This window comes from Phyllostomus hastatus, unplaced genomic scaffold (genome assembly GCF_019186645.2).
Source record: "Phyllostomus hastatus isolate PE091 unplaced genomic scaffold, TTU_PhHast_1.1 phas_scaffold_200, whole genome shotgun sequence".
Taxonomy (NCBI): Eukaryota; Metazoa; Chordata; class Mammalia; order Chiroptera; family Phyllostomidae; genus Phyllostomus; species Phyllostomus hastatus.
In genome coordinates, this window is record NW_025334016.1 from 9,213,225 (window position 1) to 9,228,541 (window position 15,317).

Here is a 15,317-nt window from a genome sequence, read left to right on the forward strand (position 1 = left end):
ATCCAAGTGGGCAATTGTCCCATGATACTCTAGTTCACTGCATTTTAGGGAGTATATTGACAACTGAAGTGAGTTCTGAGGATAAAAATTAGGATAGTGAAGCACTTGGAAAATCCTAAAATAAGAACTAGAGGAAATTATTTTTTAAAAGACTGAGAATTAAAAGAAAAGATGCAGCTTAAAAGGAAAAAAATGACTTGAGAAGATTCATAAAACAGCATATCATAGTGGATCACAGCCTAAATGCTTGGCTCAAGGACATCTGTGTTCAAAGCCAGCTCTACTAGTTCATGATACATAATTAAATAGAATATTCAAGGATTTCAGAGTCCATTTGGGGGTAAAAAGAGTTAGATACTACCTGAGTAGGGTTGCAGATTTACAGCTATCCAAATCAAGTGGTTAAAACTTTGTATTGAAATGTATGTCATTGGGGTTTGCCATGAAACAAGGGACTATTAAAAAAGAGGAATCCCTTTGTGCTCAGTAGCTAAGGTAGACTCATTTAGGAAGGCTAAAACTCTTAAATATTATGTCTTGGTCTTGAATCTCTGACTAATAAACAAACACACTCTGATAGCCAAAGCCACTTTCTAACTTCAGCTCCATTACCTACTAGGGTAGGTAAATCTGCTACCTTTACTTGAGTAAGTGACTTTTCAATTCTGAGGAGAATTTAGAATGATATAATGAGGTAAATAACTATTGTAGTAATGCTTCTGTGTAAATAAAACTAATCTCTTTGTAATGTTTAAGAGAATCTGCCATTTTAAGAAATCTATCAGATTAGACTTGAGTAATTGATTTTGAATTAAATTTTCACATAGAAAAGTATAAGAGAATTTCAGCAAGTTGTAGTGATAGTATTAAAATGTTTAAAAGAAGTCAAGATTCAAAAAACTTACAGGCTTAATTTATTATCTTTACCAAAGTGATTTAACCACCTAGCAGGATTTTGTTTGTTAGGATTATGTTTATGTCTTGTCAGGCATTTGAAGGGCTTGAAAGTTCAAATACATTAAATGTATGCATATAGTTTAAAGGGGAAATTAAATAAGTTTATATTTGAGATTAATTGTTTAAAGTAAATTTAATCTATTTGAATTGTGCTGACTACTAATCAGAGAATAGATGAAAGTAATATTTCTTATTTTATACAGCAATTATAAAATTTATAAATAGCATAACTATTCAAAAATTGAACTTAATATTTTAAGAAAAATAAAATATGTCAGTTTAAAAATTGAATATAAATATATAACTCATCTACTTATAGATGGTCTAAGAGTCCCCCTAAGTCACTAACAAGCTTAAATTGACATGCCTATTGGTATGTCATCTTAAGATGAGCTTCATTAGCCTCATCTATAAAATCCCTAGAGTTTTGGTGAAGGTTAAATAAGATAATCTAAATCACTGAGTGCATTATGTCCCATAAAATTTTACTTGACAGATTATTTTGTATATACAAGTCCTCAAAAATATGTATTTAAATGCATGGATTCTTTGTCAGGTGAAGAGGATCGAAATATGTTCTGTAATGCCCTGGAGAATGGAGCTGGTAGTTTCATTAAGATGAAGACTATAGGTTTGGAGATTCTGGGTACTTATATATGTTCCAGGCACTGCACTAAGTACTTTACATACATTATTTTGTTTATTCCTCTTAATAAACTGGTATCATTAGGGTTTTATCTGAGAGGCAAAACCACTGTGAGTAATATAAAAGATTTAATCAAGGGAATAGACCTTATGAAGTAGTGGGAGCTATAGAGCTTTTGTATAGCTCTTGCTTCTGTAGCTGGTGCTGGGCCAAAGTCAGCCTGGCCAGCAGTTGAGAAGGAAAGATGGATATGAAGTCAGAGAGAGCAAGAGGGAGCTGAAATCCACATCTATCTCTCATCAGAACTCATACTGATCAGACTGGTCTCTGACTTTGAAGATGCATGTGACCTGCAGAAGAGGTGGTACACTTGACCCTGGAACTTCACATAAAGATAGTCCAGAATTCAGAGATGCTGAACAAGATCTGGTAGGAGCTGAAGGAACTGCAGGCCCAGTTGTTGCCCTATACAAATAAAGTAAACCAGGTTTGTGACAACACAGGAAAACTGCAACAGAATCAGCCCTATACTCTGCCCTTCCATTTCTTTGTTATTTTTTTTTAATTTATAGAAGGGAGGGAGAGAGGGGGGAGAGAGAGAGAGAGAGAGAGAGAGAGAGAGAGACAGAGAAAGAGACAGAGACAGAGATTGATTTGTTGCTCCACTTATTTTTTTAATATTTTTTATTATTATTATTTTTTTAGTCATTGTTCAAATACAGTTTTCTCCTTTTTACTCCCAATCCAGTCCCCCCTACCACCCCTCCCCACTTGCCTCCCATTACCACCCTCCACTTAGTTTATGAACATGTGTCTTTTAAGTTTGTTCCTGTGAACCCTTCCCACTGTCCCCTTAAATTCCCTCTACTCTCTTCTGTGGGCACTGTCAGCCTGGCCTCTATTTCAGTGTCTTTGGTTACATTTTGTTTGTTTCTTTGTTTTGTTATTTAGGTTTTGGTTAAAGGTGAGATCATATGGTATTTGTCTTTCACTGCCTGGCTTGTTTCGCTTAGCATAATGTTTTCCAGTTCCATCCATGCTGTTGCAAAGGGTAGGAGCTCCTTCTTTCTTTCTGCTGCATAGAATTCCATTGTGTAAATGTACCATAGTTTTTTGATCCATTCATTTACTGATGGGCATCTTGGTTGCTTCCAGCATCTAGCTATTGTCAATTGTGCTGCTATGAACATTGGGGTGCATAGGTTCTTTTGAGTTGGTGTTTTAGTGTTCTTAGGATAGAGTCCCAGCAGTGGAATCACAGAGGCAAAAGGCAGATCCATTTTTAGTTTTCTGAGGAAGTTCCATACTGTTTTCCATAGTGGTTGTACCAGACTGCAGTCCCACCAGCAGTGCGCTAGGGATCCCTTTCCTCCACAACCTCTCCAACGCTTGTTGTTTGTTGCTTTGTTTATGATGGCCATTCTGTCCAGTGTGAAGTGGTATCTCACTGTGGTTTTAATTTGCATCTCTCTGATAGCTAGCGACATTGAACATCGTTTCATGTGTCTTTGGATTTTCTGTATGTCCTCCTTGGAGAAGTGTCTGTTCAAGTCCTTTGCCCACTTTTTAATTGGATTCCTTGTCTTCTTAGAGTTCAGTCTTGTAAGTTCTTTATATATTTTGGACATTAAACCATTGTCTGAGGTATCATTAGCAAATATGTTTTCCCATACAGTTGGTTCTCTCTTAATTTTGATACTGTTTTCTTTAGCTGTGCAGAAGCTTTTAATTTTGATGAGGTCCCATTTGTTTATTCTTTCCTTTACGTCCCTTGCTCTAGGGGACAAGTCAGTAAAAAAGTTTCTGCGTGAAAATCTGAGATTTTCCTACCTACGTTCTCCTCTAGGACTTTAATGGTGTCACGTTTTATATTTCAGTCTTTTACCCACCTTGAATTTATTTTCGTATATGGTGTAAGTTGGTGCTCAAGTTTCATGTTTTTGCACGTGGCTGTCCAGTTCTCCCAACACCATTTGTTGAAGAGGCTATTTTTACTCCATTTTGTGTTGCTGCCTCCTTTGTCAAATATTAATTGACCATAGAGACTTGGGCTTATTTCTGGGCTCTCTGTTCTGTTCCATTGGTCTATATGCCTGTTTTTATGCCAGTACCAGGCTGTTTTGATTACAGTGGCCTTGTAGTATAGTTTAGTGCTGGGTATTGTGATCCCTCCTACTTTACTCTTCTTTCTCAAAATTGCAGCAGCTATTCGGGGTCGTTTATGGTTCCATATAAATTTTTGAAGTGTTTTTCTATGTCTGTGAAATATGCCATTGGTACTTTAATAGGAATTGCATTGAATGTGTAAATTGCTTTGGGTAGTATGGACATTTTGATGATATTAATTCTTCCAATCCATGAACACGATATATGTTTCCATTTGTTTGTGTCTTCCTTGATTTCTTTCCTGAGTGTTATATAGTTTTCTGAATACAGGTCTTTTACCTCTTTGGTTAGGTTTATTCCTAGATATTTTATTTTTCTTTTTGCTATTTCAAATGGAATTATTTCCTTGATCTCTGTTTCTGCTGTTTCATTGCTGGTGTACAGAAATGCCTTTGATTTCAGGATATTGACTTTGTATCCTGCTGTTTTGCCAAATTCATTTATTAGGTCAAGCAGTTTTTTGGTAGAGTCTATAGGTTTTCTATGTATACTATCATGCCATCTGCAAACAGTGACAGTTTTGTTACCTCCTTTCTCATTTGGATGCCTTTTATTTCCTTTTCTTGTCTGATTGCTGTGGCTAAAACTTCCAGTACTATATTGAACAGAAGTGGTGAAAGTGGACATCCTTGTCTTGTTCCTGATCTTAGTGGAAAAGATTTTACTTTTTGGCCATTGAGTGTGATGTTGGCTGTAGGTCTCTCATATATGGCCTTTATTATGTTGAGGAATGCTCCCTCTATTCCCACTTTGCCGAGTGTTTTTATCATGAATGGGTGCTGTACCTTATCAAATGCTTTTTCTGCATCCATTGATATGATCATGTGGTTTTTGTCTTTGCTTTTGTTTATGTGATGTATTACATTTACTGACTTGCGAATATTGAACCATCCTTGCATCCCTGGAATGAATCTCACTTGGTCATGGTGTATGATCTTTTTAATGTACTGTTGGATGCGGTTTGCCAATATTTTGTTGAGGATTTTAGCGTCAATGTTCATCAGTGATATTGGCCTGAAGTTTTCTTTCTTTGTTGTGTCTTTTTCTCCTTTTGGAATTAGGATGATGTTGGCCTCATAAAAAGAGTTTGGGATACTTCCATCTTTTTGGATTTTTTGGAATAGTCTGTGAAGGATAGGGGTTAGCTCTTCCTTAAATGCTTTGTAGAATTCTCCTGTGAAACCATCTGGTCCCGGGCTTTTGTGTGTTGGGAGTTTTTTGATTACTGCTTCAATTTCTTTTGTTGTTATTGGTCTGTTCAGGCTTTCTGCTTCTTTTTCATTGAGTTTTGGAAGATTATATTTTTTCTAGAAATTTGTCCATTTCACCTAGGTTTTCAAATTTCTTGGCATACAGTTCTTTGTAGTAATTTCTTACAATCCTTTGTATTTCTGTGGTATCTGTTGTAATCTCTCTTCTTTCATTTCTGATTGTGTTTATTTGGGTCTTCTCTCTTTTTTTCTTGATGAGTCTGCTTAAAGCCTTGTCTATTTTGTTTATCTTTTCAAAGAACCAGCTCTTGGATTCATTGATCCTTAGGATTGTGCTTTTAGTCTCTATGCCATTTAATTCTGCTCTGATCTTGGTTATTTCCTTCCTTCTGCTTGCTCTGGGCTGCCTTTGTTGTTGTTCCTCGAGTTCTTGTAGACGTAGGGTTAGGTTGTTTCTTTGGAATGTTTCTAACCTTTTTAGGTGGGCCTGTATCGCTATGAACTTCCCTCTCAGGACTGCCTTGGCTGTGTCCCAAAAGTTTTGGGTTGTTGTGAGTTTGTTTTCATTTGTTTCCAGAAACCTTTTCATTTCTTCCCTAATAGCATTCTTGACCCATTCATTGTTTAATAGCATGCTATATAATCTCCATGATTTTGAGTGTTTTTGTTTTTTTTCCTTGGGGTTGGTTTCTAGCTTCAGTCCCTTGTGGTCCGAGAAAATGCTTGGTATGATTTCAATTTTCTTGAAATTCTTGAGGCTTGTTTTGTGTCCTATCATGTGGTCTATCTTTGAGAATGTTCTGTGTACATTTGAAAAGAATGTATACTTAGTTTCTTTTGGATGGAGGGCTCGGTATATATCAGTAAAGTCCATTTCATCAAGGGTATTGTTCAATGCCACAATATCTTTGTTGATATTTTGTTTAGAAGATCTGTCCATTTTTGAGTGTGGGGTGTTAACATCTCCCACTATAATTGTCTTGCTGTCCATATCTTTCTTGAAGTCCTCTAAGATTTTCTTTATGTATTGGGTGCTCCTATGTTGGGTGCATATATATTTACAATATTTATGTCTTCTTGATGGATTCTTCCCTTGAGTATTATGAAGTGACCTTCTGGGTCTCTCTTTATGGACATTTTTTGGAAGTCTATTTTGTCTGATATGAGTATTGCTACACCGGCTTTTTTTTTTTCCTGTCCATTTGCTTGGAAGATTTGTTTCCAGCCCTTCACTTTCAGCCTGTGTAGGTCTTTTATCCTGAGGTGGGTTTCTTGTAGACAGCAGATATGTGGGTAATTTTTCTTATCCATTCAGCTATTCTGTGTCTTTTGATTGGAGCATTTAATCCATTTACGTTTAAGGTTATTATTGATAGGTACTTATTCATTTTGTTTTATGTATGAGTGTTCCCCTCTCCCTCTCCCTCTCCCTCTCCCTCTCCCTCTCCCTCTCCCTCTCCCTCCCTCTCCCTCTCCCTCTCCCTCTCCCTCTCCCTCTCCCTCTCTCTCTCTCTCTCTTTTCCTTCCCTTCCTTAAAGCAGTCCCTTTAAGATCTGTTGCAGAGCTGGTTTGGTCCAGGTGTATACTTTTAGACTGCTTTTGTCTGGGAAGCTTCTTATTTGGCCTTCTATCTTGATCAAGAGCCTTGCTGGATATAGTAGCCTTGGTTGCAGACCTCTGGTTCTCATTACCTGGAGTATTTCTTGCCATTCTCTTCCGGCTTGAAGTGTTTCCATTGAGAAGTCAGCTGTTAGCCTTATTGGGGCTCCCCTGTATTTTACTTCCTTTTTCTCCCTTGCTGCCTTTAAGATTCTCTCTTTGTCTTGAAATTTTGCCATTTTAATTATGATGTTTCTTGAGGTGGGCCTCTTTGGGTTCCTCTTGATTGGGACTCTCTGTGTTTCCGGGATTTGTGTGACTTTTTCTCTCATCAAATTAGGGAAGTTCTCCTTCATTACTTGTTCAACTAGGTTTCGGATACCTTGCTCTTCTTCTTCTCCTTCTGGTATCCCTATTATACGGATATTATTACATTTCATATTGTCTTGCATTTCTCTTCATCCCTCTTCATTCTTTCTGAGCCTCTTTTCCTTTTCTCACTCTTTCTGTGTGTTTTTTCTACTTTGTCCTCCAATTTGCTGATCCAATCTTCTGCTTCATCGATCCTGCTTTTCATTCCTTCTACTGTGTTCTTCAGTTCAGAAATTGTATTCTTCATTTCCTCTTGACCTTTGTTGAGAGTTTCTATTTCCTTTTTCATGTTTATATAGTTTGCAGTGAGATTGATGTAGTTTCCCTCTAATTTCTGAAAGCTCAATGTGAGTTCATTGAACTTCCTGGTAATCATTGTTTTGAACTCACTATCTGATAGTTGAGTTGCCTCTATTTCATTTAGCAATTTTCCTGAGGCTTCCTCGTTTCCCTTCAGTTGGGGGTTGTTTCTTTGTTTTCTCATTGTTCGTGTATTTCTTCTTTTTTCTTCTTGTTTGTTAATTTGATCTGTTCTGATTCCTTTTAATTATGGCGTGAACTTCTGTGGTAGAATACTTGTGAGATTCAGTGGTGCAATCTCCTTCGTGTATCCTGGTGTTCACAGCTTCCACCTACTCTTTTTTGTGATCAGCTGGAGGAGTAAGGCAAAATGGTTTAAGACAGCAAGACAGTATACTATGATATTTACATTAGCAGCCAGTAGAGAAGAGATGGGTTATCCTTTGGCTCCTTATAGTGTTAACCATGATCCTCCACCCCACTATCCATGTTTTAGAAAGGATGGAAAGAAGGTAAGACTCTTATTGGGGACGAGAGGATTGTTAGTTGGATCTAGCAAGCTGTGAGGCTGTGGGAGGTCAGATTCTAAGGTAGGGTCGGATTAAAGATTAATATATAGGAGTAGTGAGTAAAAGAATAGAGACGACCCCCACAATAGTATAGTTCAGAAAATTGCAAAGTTGCCTGAGATCAGGTAGGGGTATTGAGAAGTATTTACAACTGTATAGACTAGGTCTTACTAACAGTAATAGTAAAGTGACAGTCTTGTGGCAGAATCGATGAGGTCTAGATAACAAGAATAAAGAGTATAGAACCTTGAGAGGTGTATTAATGGAACACAGATGAAGGATAGTAACTTATCAACACCTTGTGACTGAGATACCAGGGGGGAACCTATTAAATGACAGTATAACCAGCCAAGCAAAGAAGATTATACAGAAAGAAAAAGAATACCAAAATATCATTAAAATAAAAAATGTCAGAAAAGTGAGAAAAAGATAATACAAACTTACAGTAACTTGCAAGATTAAAAAAAAAGGAAAGAAAAGCAGAAGATGGAGTGCAGGAGAGATAAATTTGGAGTGGAAAGAATAATATTAGGATGAATGGAAGAGAAACATAAGGGATTGCGAGATAAAAATAATAAGAATTGAAAAATAAAATGTCACATAAAACACAAGATAAAATCAATCAACTAACAACAGCCACAAAAACAAAACCAAACAAAACAAAAAAAAAAAAGAGAGAGAGAGAGAGGAAAAAAAAATACCTCTTGTTGGTTTCTAACTGGCCAGACCAGTTTTTCTGATCTTGCTGGCTTCAGCTGGCTGAGGGACCTTTGAAATGCTTCTCTCTCTCCCAGCCAAATCTCAGCAAATCTGTCAGGTACACTGGGCGCTCCAGAGCACACTGGCTCTCTGGATCTCACTTCCACGTTCTTCCGGACTCCAGGGTCCTGCAGGGTTCCAGCTCTATGATCTCAGGAGGCATCCCCAACGTTTTGGGATTCACTGTGCCCTCCCTGGGAATCGTAAAAGGGCGAGCTCCTCCCCCAAACTTTTGAAATTCGGGGTCTAGGATCACCCTAAGCACCTCCCGCGACTGTTCTGGGTTCCCAGCTAGCAGGAGACAGTCTTCCCGATGGTGCTCGAGCCAAGCCCTTTCTAGTTCCGTGATCCCCGCCGAACTGCACTCTGACCAGGTGTTGGTGCCTTTCCCAGCTCACCGCCGCCCCCCCTCCATCGGGCTGGCTGGAAATTTCTGAGCCACTACTGTAGGAACGCACCAAGCACCATGTCCCTCCCAGGACCACGGCACGAGTGATTCAGGCCTCCCTATGGGGTGCGAGCCCAGCACAGCCCAGCTCTGTGCTCTCCACCGATCTGCACTTCCACTGGGCTAGGGGTACGGGCGCTCTTCCTGGCTGCCCCTGGTCCTGTTGGCTAGAGGCCCTCACTTCTCCCAGGTCTCTGGGTGGGTGTTCATAGTCCCTGGGTGATTTTTTCCCAGTCCAACTGGCCAACCTGTTCCTTCTAGCAACACGTTCTCCCCTGGAGTTGCTCACCCCCGTATTCGGGGGAGGGAGCAGTGACTCCCCTCTCCCGGGAGCCCCGAGGCAGACCCGGGAGCAGACCTGGGTGCACCGGGCCTGGAGACTGCACACCCCTAGTCCCCGCGCTGATCCCTGGGCCCCTTTTGTCCTGAAGAAGTCTCCTTACCATCTGGTTTTTCTGTGATCGCAATAATTTTTGATGTCCTGCTTTCAAAAGTGATTCGGTAACCTAGTCCACTTGCTGTTTCTCCACCGATCCGCGAGTTTCCCTCCTCTTCACAGAAGCCGAGAAAAATGCTGCCTAGAGCAAAGCCTCCATCTTTCAATAGCTGTTGCTCCACTTATTTATATATTCATTGGTTGCTTCTAGTATGTGCCCTGACTGGGGATTGAATCTGCAAACTTGGTGAACCTTGGTGTACCTTGGTGTACCCTGGTGTGTCGGGACTACATTCTAACCAACTGAGCTACCTGGAAAAGGCCCATTTCTCTTCCAGGTAACCCTGACCCAGAACCAACCAAGGAAGGGGCTGGGGAACCTTAGTTCCAACTCAGCAAAGTTGATACAATGCTAAGTTACCACTGTCCTATTATCCTCATTTAACAAAGTGGCTCAGTGGGTTGGATATCATCCTGCAAACTGAAAGGTCACTGGTTTGATTCTGGTCAGGGCAGATGCCTGAGTTTTGGGCCAGGTCCCTGGTTGAGGGCATACAAGAGGCAACTGGTTGATGTTTCCCTTGCATGTTGATGTTAGTCTCCCTCTCTTTCTCCCTCCCTTCTCCTCTCTTTAAAAATAAAGAAATAAAATCTTTTTTAAAAAGGTTAGATAACTTGCACAAGGGCACAAGGGCACACAGATTATAAGTGGGGGAACTGAAATGTGAACAGAGACTGTCTGGCTCAGAACCTAGGATCTTCACTACTGCCCTCTATTGCCTTACCCTAATGTCTGAAAAGCAAGTTTTGGCCCAATGGGAGATGACCTGTTTAGCAGAATGAGCTTGCCTACATTGAAACAAGCTGCCTTGCAAAGCAGAGGATTCCCTGTCCTAGTTGATGCTCAAACACAGGCTGTGTAGCCATTTGTCAGATACATTACACAAGAGGGTGCTCACTGGGAGGGAAAATGAACTAGGTGACTACTAACAGCACTTTCAGTTCCAAGATTCTATGTTTCCAGAACATAGTTCAGAGCAAGAGTGTGCATTCACAATGTATAAGGAACATAACAGAAGGGATGGAGAAGACAGAAGCACTCAAGGGTGAGCAGGAAAGAGACTTAGCCAAACTGTGCCCAATGGTACCAAAATCCACTGTGAGAAAGATAAAAATTACAGTCAATCCAAGAGCTATTTGACACACAGGACATCATATAATCAGCTATATAGTGGTAATTTTTTTCCCTCATGAGTTGATTTGATTTCACTGAATTGATGGGCAATTTTTGTGTAGATGTGATCTTTAAAAGTTCTACAGAAGAACTTCAAATTCAGGCACACTTTGCATATAAACTCTTCAAACTAAAAGTGTACTCAATTAAGGGCATGACAAAAAGTTTGAAGCAAATATCCAAATATTTCAAAAAGCTGCTTAGAAAAGAATTTTCGCATTTGAAGCTTTGCCAACATAAACACATAATAATGAACCTTATGTCTTGGTAACAGTTTAAAAAATTGAAAGGAAGAGGCAGTTACTAGTCCAATGTTTTTGCAGCAGATGCATCCTGATGACATATTTCCAAAGCAGGCATTACAATAATTTTCTTTTTTCCCCTTCAAATTCTACACAAGCTGGTTAGTCAACTATACAAATTAGAGTTCATATGAAATCTATATAAAGATATTAGACGAAATAGATTTCTTACCAAGATAAATCACAAATTAGTAAAGTCAATGGGTTAATGTTTAAAATGTCAAAGCTCATAGATGGAAATTCCATGAGAAAACACTTGCAGTATGCAGACATCTTTCTCCACCCTTCTTCCCCTGTTCTCCTCCCAGAAAGCTGACCTAAATAGAGCACATTAGTGGGCACTAGTGCTTTCTGGCTTTGAGCTTAGCCAACGAGCCTCTCTCTCTCTCCCTCTCTCTCTCTCTCTCTCTCTCTCTCTCTCTCTCTCTCTCTCTCTCTCACACACACACACACACACACACACACACACACACATCCCAAAGGGAGGAAGGAGAGTGAATTTATGGTATCTATTCTGGCACTCTCCTTACAGTCACCTTGGGTTAACTGGGTCCCTCAACAGAAGATTGTGTTCTCAAAGTGTAGCTCTACAGTGCGTGCTCTCTCTCTCTCTCTCTCTCTCTCTCTCTCTCTCTCTCTCTCTCTCTCCCTTCCTCCCTCATACTATGAGCCTAGTGGTGGTAAAAGCTTGCTGCTGTTACCAGCCTCAGTGTACTGCACTCTCCCTATCCCACAACTTTGTTGACAGTTAGCTTAGTAAACCCTCCTCAAATTATCTTAATTAGAGGATTGCTTTTGTTTCCTGCTGGGACACTGAATGATACACATGGAATAAGTAAAATGCTAGTAATTATTAAATCTCAACATCAATGCTATGTCCACAATTTTTAGAATGTTAGGGCATGATTTTTGCATTTCCACTGCTGAAAATTATAATTATGAGCAAGATGATTATACCTAGAGTTGTGTTTTTAATAGTTTGATTTCTGGAACCAGAATGCCTGTATTGAGTCTCAGCTCTGATGCTTACTAGTTGTGTGAATTTTTGCAAACCATATAATTCAGTTGTTCTCCACCCTGGGGCAGTTTTGCCTTTTCAGTGACATTTGGTAATGTTTAGAGATGTTTTTGTTGTCACAACTGTGGACAGGCAGTTGCTACTGGGACTTAGTTGTGAGTAGAGGCCAAAAATGCTTCTAAGTATCTTACAATGCACAGGACAGCCCCACAACAAAGAATTTTCTGGCCCAAAATGGCAATATTGCCAAGGTTCAAAAGCCCTGATATAACCCTTGTTTGCCTTAGTTTCCTAATCTATAAAATGAAGTTAAGATTAGTATATGCCTCATAAGATTATCTAAGAGTTCAATGAGCTAATACATGTAAAGTATTTAGAACAAGGCCTGGAATATATGCTTAAAAAGTGTGAGGTGGCATCACCATCTTCATCATCATCATAAGGTTCTCTAAGAGCTCAGAGCACAAAGACAACTTACTAAAAGGCAAGAAGTTATAAATTCATTATGAAAGACATTTAATTCTACTATAGTACAATAAAAGCAGAGATCTTATCTGGCTTTATTCCACTGCATCTCCTACACATTTATGTCTAACATATATTTTATTTGATTAACACATTTAATATGGCACCTGTTTGTTCATTAATAAGATAATAAATGTAATAAATCTAGTAGAATTCCTAGCATTCAGTAGATAAATGCTCCATGGTAGTGGTGGCTGTGATGGTTACAGTGAATGTTATACCAGTATATCATTTGAGCCTGAAAATAAGAACTAGTAGGTATCTTCTTTCAGTTTCTTTCTCAAATCTTATTAATTTTATTCACTAACTGTTCAAAAACTCAAGGCCAAGAAGAACCTCACAAAAGAGTTATATGATTTCTTAAACTACAGAATGCATGTTTATGTTATTCACATATTATCCCAAGTAGCAATTTTTAAATCATTAGTTTTATCTTGCTTCATTACAACAAAAAGATTTAAGTTGGATTGACATTTTGAAAAATTAAGCAAGATGATTTGGGGGAAGGGAAAATGAGGGTAGAAAAAAATTGATGAAGCAGGAAGTTAGGTTAGAATTCCCCCAAAATATGCTATAAGAATCTGTCTACTTGCTAGAAGTCCACTTGGCACAAATTTGGCAGGTAAAGGCCCAGAGTCATTTCCATTCCATCATATATATCACAGGGCCAAACAGTGAAAAAACTATGAGAAAAGAATGATTATTCTTAGCAATGAAACATGAGAGAAAGTTTTCCTTATACAGAGGGCGCTGAAATGAAGTTAATCTCTTTAATGGTGAGCTTTAAATCTGTAGTTCCTGGGGTTATTTTTTAAATTTATTTTTAATTGAACTTATTGGTGTGACATTGGTTAATAAAATTACATAGGTTTTAGGTGTATAATTCTATAATATATCATCTGTATATTATATTGTGTGTTCACCACCCCAAGTCAAGTCTCCTTCTATCACCATTTATCTCCCCTTTACTGTCTTCTACCTCCCCCATCTCCACTTTTTCTCTAGTAATTACTATACTGTTATCTGTGTCTATGAATTTTTTGTCCTTGTTTTTTATTTTTTTGCTTAATTCCTTCACCTTTCTTCACCCAGCCTGGGGCTATTCTTTATAATGTCTTGCAGTGTAGACCATATATGTGTAGTGTCAAAACCACAGTCCAATAAAAGGAACTCTACAAAGGGCTAAAAGAACACAGTTCAGATAGAAATCTCTCTGGAATAAGGAATGACCAGATAGGATGTCCTTGGGGCAGTCCTCCTTAAGCCTTATTGCTCACACACAAACTCAGCTAGGGCCTGGGGAATCTGTGGTGGTACCTGGGTATGGTGATCTTTATAACAAACAAATGCAGACACATATTCTTTAGTGGTCCCCTCATTGGGTTATAAAGCTGACAGCAACTGGTGGAAATTGAAGGACTTAATATCACAAAAAAATATATAGGGTCTGGCAGAAGTAACACCTACTTGTGTGTGGTTGATAGGGTAATAATATGGGTATAATAATTTGATCATTTCACTTCAAATGTCATATGATGTGCTTGAGTGTGATATTCTTATGTTACAGAATTACATGCTTATGATTTTTTAATAAAAGGGGTGTTTTTTGTGCCAGACCCTGTATTTCACATTTATGAAGTAGTTCCTTGTACCAGACATTGTCCCAAGGGTTTTAGAAAAATAAACTATTAAATACTCACAGCAATCCATGAAAGGAGTATTATTGTTAAATTCCCCATTTCACAGATAAGGAGACTGAAGAGTTAAGGTAAGTATTTGCCCAGTATATATAGAGCTACCAAGTGACAGCACAAGGAACTGGATATGACAAACTGACTGCAGAGCCCGCATGTGTAAGGTGTATATCACATGCAAGGTATATATCACATGCATCAAAAGAAGGACCCATCCCCAACTTCACAAAGTTGTTAGGCCTCCAAGGTGAACTCAAGTCCTACTTATCCCAAAGCACTGTCACTGGCTCATCTCAAACTTTCATTTAGTTTTTCATTTCAAGAAAATGTGCATACACTGCAGGGGCAGCAATGCAATTGTATATCTTTATACAACAGTCCCTGCCTTCAAGACACAGAATGGAATCTCCAGAAAGTTCAAACTTCAGAAAGAAAGACCACAGACTTCAAAGCAGAAATGTCAAATTAGCGTTCCAGATAGGATATTGGAGAAGGAAGACCTAGATGAGTGAGACTATTAAATCAGGGGCTATGTAGAAGATGGGGCTCCAGATGGGCTAAAAGAAAAGGAAAGAGAAAAGGCAGCAGAGAGAGCCACCTTGGCAACATGGAATATTCAACCAAAAGCTTGCAAAATCATATACAGCACAATGCCAGGCAAGTTCTAAGTGCTTTACACATATTAATATATTAATGTTCACCACCACCCCACATGAAGTAGGGAATATTATTACTCACCTTTTATATATATGAAGAAACTAAGCACAGATAGGTTAAACAACTTGTCACACAGCTAATATGAGGCAGTCTGTCTCTAGACACAGTGCTCCTAATACCTAAGCTGTACTGCTCTCCAAAAGGGAAGTTCCCTGCAGTGGAGCAGGCAGAGGTAATGATGAAAAGATAATAGGCAGTGGAGAAGCCAGATTAATATTTACTGAGTATGGATGCTATAAAGAACATAAAGTTAAGAGTCAGGAGAACCTTAAGCCAGGAATTCTCTAATATGCATCCCCGCTATTGGGTCATAGTATCAAGTAAACTATTGCTGCATAACAAACTATCTCCAAAATTAATGGTT